The 6,322-nt window shown below is 49.6% G+C and overlaps 1 pseudogene across 1 annotated transcript; it reads right to left on the minus strand.

Annotated features, from left to right (window-relative positions):
- Positions 1 to 4,669: 4,669 nt before the first annotated feature.
- On the minus strand, positions 4,670 to 6,122 carry LOC104506105 (annotated as a pseudogene). The gene has a single exon (XR_727856.1). The product of XR_727856.1 is annotated as an uncharacterized LOC104506105 (transcript).
- Positions 6,123 to 6,322: the final 200 nt, after the last annotated feature.

The following is a 6,322-nucleotide window of genomic DNA, read 5'->3' on the forward strand; positions in this document are numbered from 1 at the left end:
CAAGCCTTGCGCAGCCACCTCCCAGGTGGCTTCCCAGATTTCTACATCCTTATAATCACACAGAAATCCCACGGTCCAACACGATAAGCCCCTTAGTAAACACAGAGATGATCCCTTTTCTTGGAGCCTGTAATTAGTTCTTCTAGCTTTGCTTTGTCCCTGCTGCAGCCTTTCATTACACAGCCTGAGACACTATTTGCACAGTCATGACATATGAATACGTTCTCAGTCCTTGGCAGGAACTGCTTTTGCTAAGTTATGCTGTTGTAAAAAAGGCATACTGTGACTTCCCCGCATCCGATAGAGACAGGTTTTAATCAGTTTCACAATTATTAAAACATATTGTCTGTTTTCCCACAAACACCGTTGTACAGCTCTGTTTTTTCTTGACACACAGGATTTAAACTCGCACTTTTCTCCCATCCTGCTGTGGGGCAGTGAGCAGCTGGGTAGGGACTTAGCTGACAGGCAAGGTCTGCCCACCATGACACGACTGAAGACCTGTAGGCCCTTGAACAGGGGACCGGCTGCACTGCCGGTGGGTTGGAGAGCCTAACCAGCCCTCACCAGGCACATCTGGGACTCGCATTCCGTTGTTCACATCTTCATTCAGACCTGCAGCCATCAGTACATTCCACTGTACGGCTTTAGCAGCAGATGCCATCAGCCCTTAGGGCTCTCTCGGAAAATGCCCGGTGTTACTATCTCTGTCTGTCCTGTCGTCGCTGGACAACTTCACCGAGTCTTGTTTGCAAGCCCAGACTGCAAGGCATTTCTTTACACTTTGAACCTCCCTCTTCCCCTGGCAACAGGCATCTTCATCCCAACACACGCGTTGTCCCAGCAATACCCCACGGCACACTGGGGGGGCAATCGCTATCTAATTCATACCCAAAACACCTCCATCCCATTGCTCTGCATCCACACCACATACTCATTTCGCCAGCACCAACCTTCCCAGAGCCTCTCAAATGACTTTCTGCGCACCGTCTGCGTTTGCTCCACTTGGGAACAAAGTCTGTCTTGGTAGAGTTCCTGTGCAGGACTCTGGGTATTCTCCTTCAGTGCTCTGTCTCGTGTTCCTACAGCCCCTTGATTCAGCTTTTAGGATCTCTCGAGTTAAGGGCCTTTCATATGCGACGTTTCTTTGCACCTGCTGCTGACAGATCTCACGTGGGTCACTGTGGTCTGCAGGCAGGACGAGAGAGCATCAGCTTTACGTGCCAGCCCCCTGTGCTGGCTGGCACTGCTTGTGTTGGCTTGGGTTTTCTTAAATCTACCACTCTTTTCTGCCCACTGTTTACCTGGGTGGCCTGAAGCACATCTTTGCTAAAACACCACCTATTTGGGGATGAGACCCTTGAAAACGGCAATTAGTGCCCTCCCACATAGGCGTTACCATGCTTATACCCACGCGGGATGTGAAATTGTGGCTTTGCCTTAATGTTGAAGAAATCACAGCAGTCACACCCACGGGAGCAGATTGCTGCTGCCTTGGCCAGACTGCAGCCTTTCCTCCCAGATGTGACCATGTTATTGCACTTTTTCACCAGGTATCACAACATTTTGCGCCGGGGGAAACACTGCCAAGCACCTCTCGGCCTCTCCCCACCGGGAACTCGAGCTCAGCTCCCAGGCCCCTTGAAATGTCCTGCAGCACCTCGTCCAGTCCCCTTGCTCTGAGGTCACAAACATCTCCAAGCACCTGGCTTTCAGCACAAGTGCTATTTTTTCCAGCACCACTATCACCAAATCCACTTTTTCCCTAAATCCATTAGTACTTAAAGGCAAGTGTATTTCACTGTGTTTCACTAATAATTCTTCCTTGCTCAGCAACAGTTGCCTTTTGCAGAAAAAAGCCCTAAGGTGAACTTTACCTGGAAAAGAGCAGCCAGGATTCTTGGAAAAGGCTCACGAGAGAGAAAACAGCTTTTGGAGCCAGCGCAACCCCCAAGGGAGCCCTGGCCACCGCAGCTCACTCGCCAGGACCTCTGTTCCGAGCTGGGGAGCCCAGGGAGGGCAGGAAGGTGTAAGCACGTGGCTGCTGCTGAAAAAGCAAACGGCGAAAAGCAAACGATGCTCCGGGACAGCTTTGCAGATTACACCAACGTTTCTGCCTGTAAGATCCAGGCAGGGGGAATAAATGAGTTCCCATGTCCCCCCAGTTATCTTCAGGGCATCCCAAAGATGAGCCATGCGCTAGCCCGAGGAGAAAGTTTCTACTCAGCACGGATCCAAATCCCATCGTAAAAGCAGGACGTTTTGCTGGCAGAGGCTGAACTCTTGCCCCCTGTGCACTCAGGCTGTATATTCTGGACCCCGTTCTTTCCCCTGCAGCACTCCCATCGCTGCATTCATTTACAGCACAAAGCCTTGACTTGTTGCCCAGTGTAAGAAATAGCCTACTCCTCCTTTAAAAAAATTAAAAACTAAATGAAAAATCCCATCTAACCCTGGAAGAGCCTTGGGAAGGGTGTGGAGCAGCACCCACCCCAGCGCCCAGCTGGGCATCCATCCCTGGCACCCACCATCGGAGGAGCGAGGAGGGAACCACCTCAAAGGGGTTGGGGCACGTTCATTGCAGCGCAACGTTATTTTTCTTCAGGATTAACAGATTTCTGGCTGTAAAAATTTCCATGGCTAAAGCAGCAGTTATTGAAATATGTTATTTCATGCCGAGACCCCGGCGCGAGTGCCGCGCCGCTGCGTTTAACCCTCCCTGCTGCATTGCGTCAGGTTTGCGTCCACGTGCTCACGGCGAGCGACGAGCCCAGGGCGTTTCAGGCGAGATTAAGGCAGCTCTGGGTCGCAGATGCATTTGCAGGCCCGACACGTCAACACTCACGGGCCAGGTCCTGCTCCCCAACAAGCTGCGTGCCTGGGGCTGGACCAGCAGGTTTTAACTGGTGGATTTGGAGAAGGAAAACGTAGCGTTGCAGACAGTCCTGGGGACACCGAAGGAAGCCCTGTCACAGGCTGCCCTACAAAACATCCAGCCCAGCACTTTTAAACAGCCTCCCCCCATCATCCTAATTTGTAGGGTCCCAGAACCACCACTCAGCAATAAATACTTATCCGAGCCCCAAGTGCCCGTTCGGCTCCGCAGAGCGAGACCTGCGGCTTCTTAAGGGATTAGGGACTTCTGACAAACGTGCTGCGCAGACTGAAACTGTAACTGAAACACCCCCCACTCCCCCCGAAACACGCGCTACGCCTTGTGGCTGCAAAGCTGGGCTGGATTGCCCAGTGGTGGGATTTCATGCCAGCAGATGAACTCCCCCCAACAACTGGAAGACCCTTCCCAAACTTCTGCCCAGAAGAGCCCCCACACCTCCTCCCAAAGGAGTTGTACTCGCCCTCCCAGCCGAGCTGGCACACGTGAGAGCCAGCTGCCACCCCCACGTCGCTCCTGGTCCCAAAGCAAGCCCCATCCCAAGGCTGTCACCCTGCCCCCTCCGATCTTCCCAGGCTACAGCGTGGTGCCTGCGCTGCTGCCATGGGCAGGGATGTGGGCTCACAAGTGCGAGCGGGACGCTGCACGGGATCACAGCCCTCGTCCTCTTTACCATCATTAATGCAATGGCCCAGGCAGGCTTTGGACACGAGCAACTTCCCCTCTGTCCCTAGGAGGAGGGGGCTGTGCACATACGGACAGCCCCGTCCTTGCTTGCCAGGGTTTCCAGCCCTCCTGCCCATCCCACCCCAGAGCCTCCACCTGGAGCAGCTCGGTGGACGACGCTCCCTGCCAAGGATGACAGCGAGCGCGCGGGGCACCTGTGCTGCTTCGCCATCGCCATGCTCCCACGGTAACGTGGTTTTCCTGTGTCCTCTCCCCTACCCAGGAGGCGCAGAGTCCGTGAACATCAACCTGCTGGTACGGCCCAGCAGGCTCCCCAGCTCCGCACGCTGCCGTGCCGAGCGGACGGGCTAACGCAATCTCCATGGAGCCTGGCAGACTCATTCCTGCGTGAGCAAGAACCGAGCACCCAGGCTTGTAGAAGAAAAGCTGGTTTTCTCCTTGGCTAATTGCTTAAGTTTTGCCAATGGTGCAAAAAAAACCAAAACCTAACACCACAAGCAGGTCCCTAGAGTATCATTCCCTGCTTCATAAACTACTCACAGGCCGGGACACCAAGCTGAAGGCCGCTCTCCGGGGCAGATGGCTTCAGGCTTATTCCCGTTCACGCCAGGGTCGCTCTGCAGCAGTGCCCAAACGAGGGGTAAGTCCTCCCTGCAGAGGTACAGGAGCCTTAGCTTAAATGAGTCCCAAGGGCGTGTCTTCTCCACCCAGGAGGAAGACAGGGAAAGGATATCAGAAGCGAAGCGTTGCTCGTTGCCTTGTAATCAGAGGACACTTCCAGCTGACATGGATGGAGAAGCTTGAGTTTTAGACGGTTCAGTGGGCTGCAGGGACAAGCAGGATGATACAGAGGTTAAACAGAGGGAAAACACGTCTGAACAAGACCATGAAATAGGGTGGATCTGCTCCACCCATCTGAACTCAAGGGCAACACCGAGAGCCAACCCTGAGCAGGAGACAGTGTGGGCGAGCGTGGAGGGTCTGCTCCGATGGGGCACAGACACGATCCGCGGGTCTGCGGCGGAGCATCCCACCCAGCCCGCACAACCGGGCAGAGCGGAACTGGACGATCAAGCACGGAAACGGGATTTACCCGGGAGGTGAAGTATATCGGCTGGAGGGGGGATGTGCCACAGTCCCACGGATACAGGGGATAACACGCTTTGGCGCCAAGACCCTCCTTCCACGACACCAGGAAACCGTTTCATTCAAAGCGGATGAAATGCCACATCCCACGAGAGCACCAGGTGAAAAGAAGATCAGCCACAGAAACCAAGGTGGTACTATAATTAAGTTTTTCTTTTTATTTACACCACAAGAATAACAAGTTGTCATAATGTGGTACAAAATACTGGACTCCTAATAAAGTTGAAATTGAAGTCGGTACTGTCAGAGAAAGACACCATTGGCCAGTTAAAAGAAAAAAAAAAAAGAAAGATAAAAGAGGAAAAAAAACCAAACCAAAACAAAAAAAACCCAACAAAAACAAGAATGAGAAAAATATTCCAACTCCACCAAGTAAAAGAAAGGACCATCAGAAAATTTAGCACAAAGAATGCTACCACCACTTAAAGTAGGGTCCATACAATAAGAGTGAAATTGTGTCTAAATTACAGCGTAAACCGGTAGCTGCTACCAATGGTGACGTCATACTGAGCATGTATAGGTATAAAGTAGAATATAATATAGTTACAACTTTTTGATACTACATATCTGTAATAAGCTCTCGGGTGAATAATGTTTCAACCCCTCCCCCCCACTTTTATATATATATTATATATATAAGTTTGTCATCCTCATAAATTGGAAAATAGCGCCTCCACTATGGAGCACAGAAAAGTGTTAATTTATTTTCTTTCAATAGGATACTTTTTCATCAATATCAAAGACAAAGTGAAGATGAGCTGAGAACGAGCTCAACTTCATGACAATGAAGAAACATGTTTTCCTTTTGATGTAAAGTCTCGTTTTAAACCACAGTGTTGCACAGTACACGACTGTTTAAAGTGAAACCTAGCAATAATACATCATGTAAAAGTAATTTTAAAAAAGTTAACACAGCTGTGCTGAAGAGTTAACTCTTGAAAGTCCTCGTCATTCATCTCCTCAGAATTAATGACTACGTGTGTTGACGAAGGGTTGCATCCAACCTCCCCACCCAGCCGAGAAATCAAACCGAAATACCAACCCAAATTAAAAGGAAAAGAAAAGATAATCATGACACAGGCAGTTTACTTTGTGTGTTCTGCGTAGTTTCCCTAAAAACACTGTTTCCACATAAATACAATAAACTCTATTATTGGTAAGTCACAAGTGCTAGATAAACGTCTTTTTTTTTTTCTTCTTAAAATGAGAAATGTTTAAGTAGTCCTTTTTATTTACTTTTTTTTTTAACAATAAAAAGCACAATTTCTTATTAAGTTCAGTAAGACGCAAAAAATGTTCCCACTCTCCTTCCTTTGTGTGTAGCTGCGTGGGTGCGCGCGTGTGTGTGTGACAACAACGTCCCAACCTTTAGTCTCCACAAATGCCACGAGAGGAAAAAAGAAAAAAAAAAAAAACCAGAAAAAAAATCCAACCCAAAAAAACCCAAAACCACCTTTTTTTTTTTTGTTGTTTTCTCCCCATTTTCAAAGCTGCCAAGTTTGGCGTGCAAAATCTGTATACAATATAAAGACATGCCAACCTTACAGACCATGCAACCTCAAGGTGTAGGAAACTTAAAAAAATATATTCATATAT

This window comes from Eurypyga helias, unplaced genomic scaffold (assembly GCF_000690775.1).
Source record: "Eurypyga helias isolate BGI_N326 unplaced genomic scaffold, ASM69077v1 scaffold35872, whole genome shotgun sequence".
In the NCBI taxonomy this organism is placed as follows: domain Eukaryota; kingdom Metazoa; phylum Chordata; class Aves; order Eurypygiformes; family Eurypygidae; genus Eurypyga; species Eurypyga helias.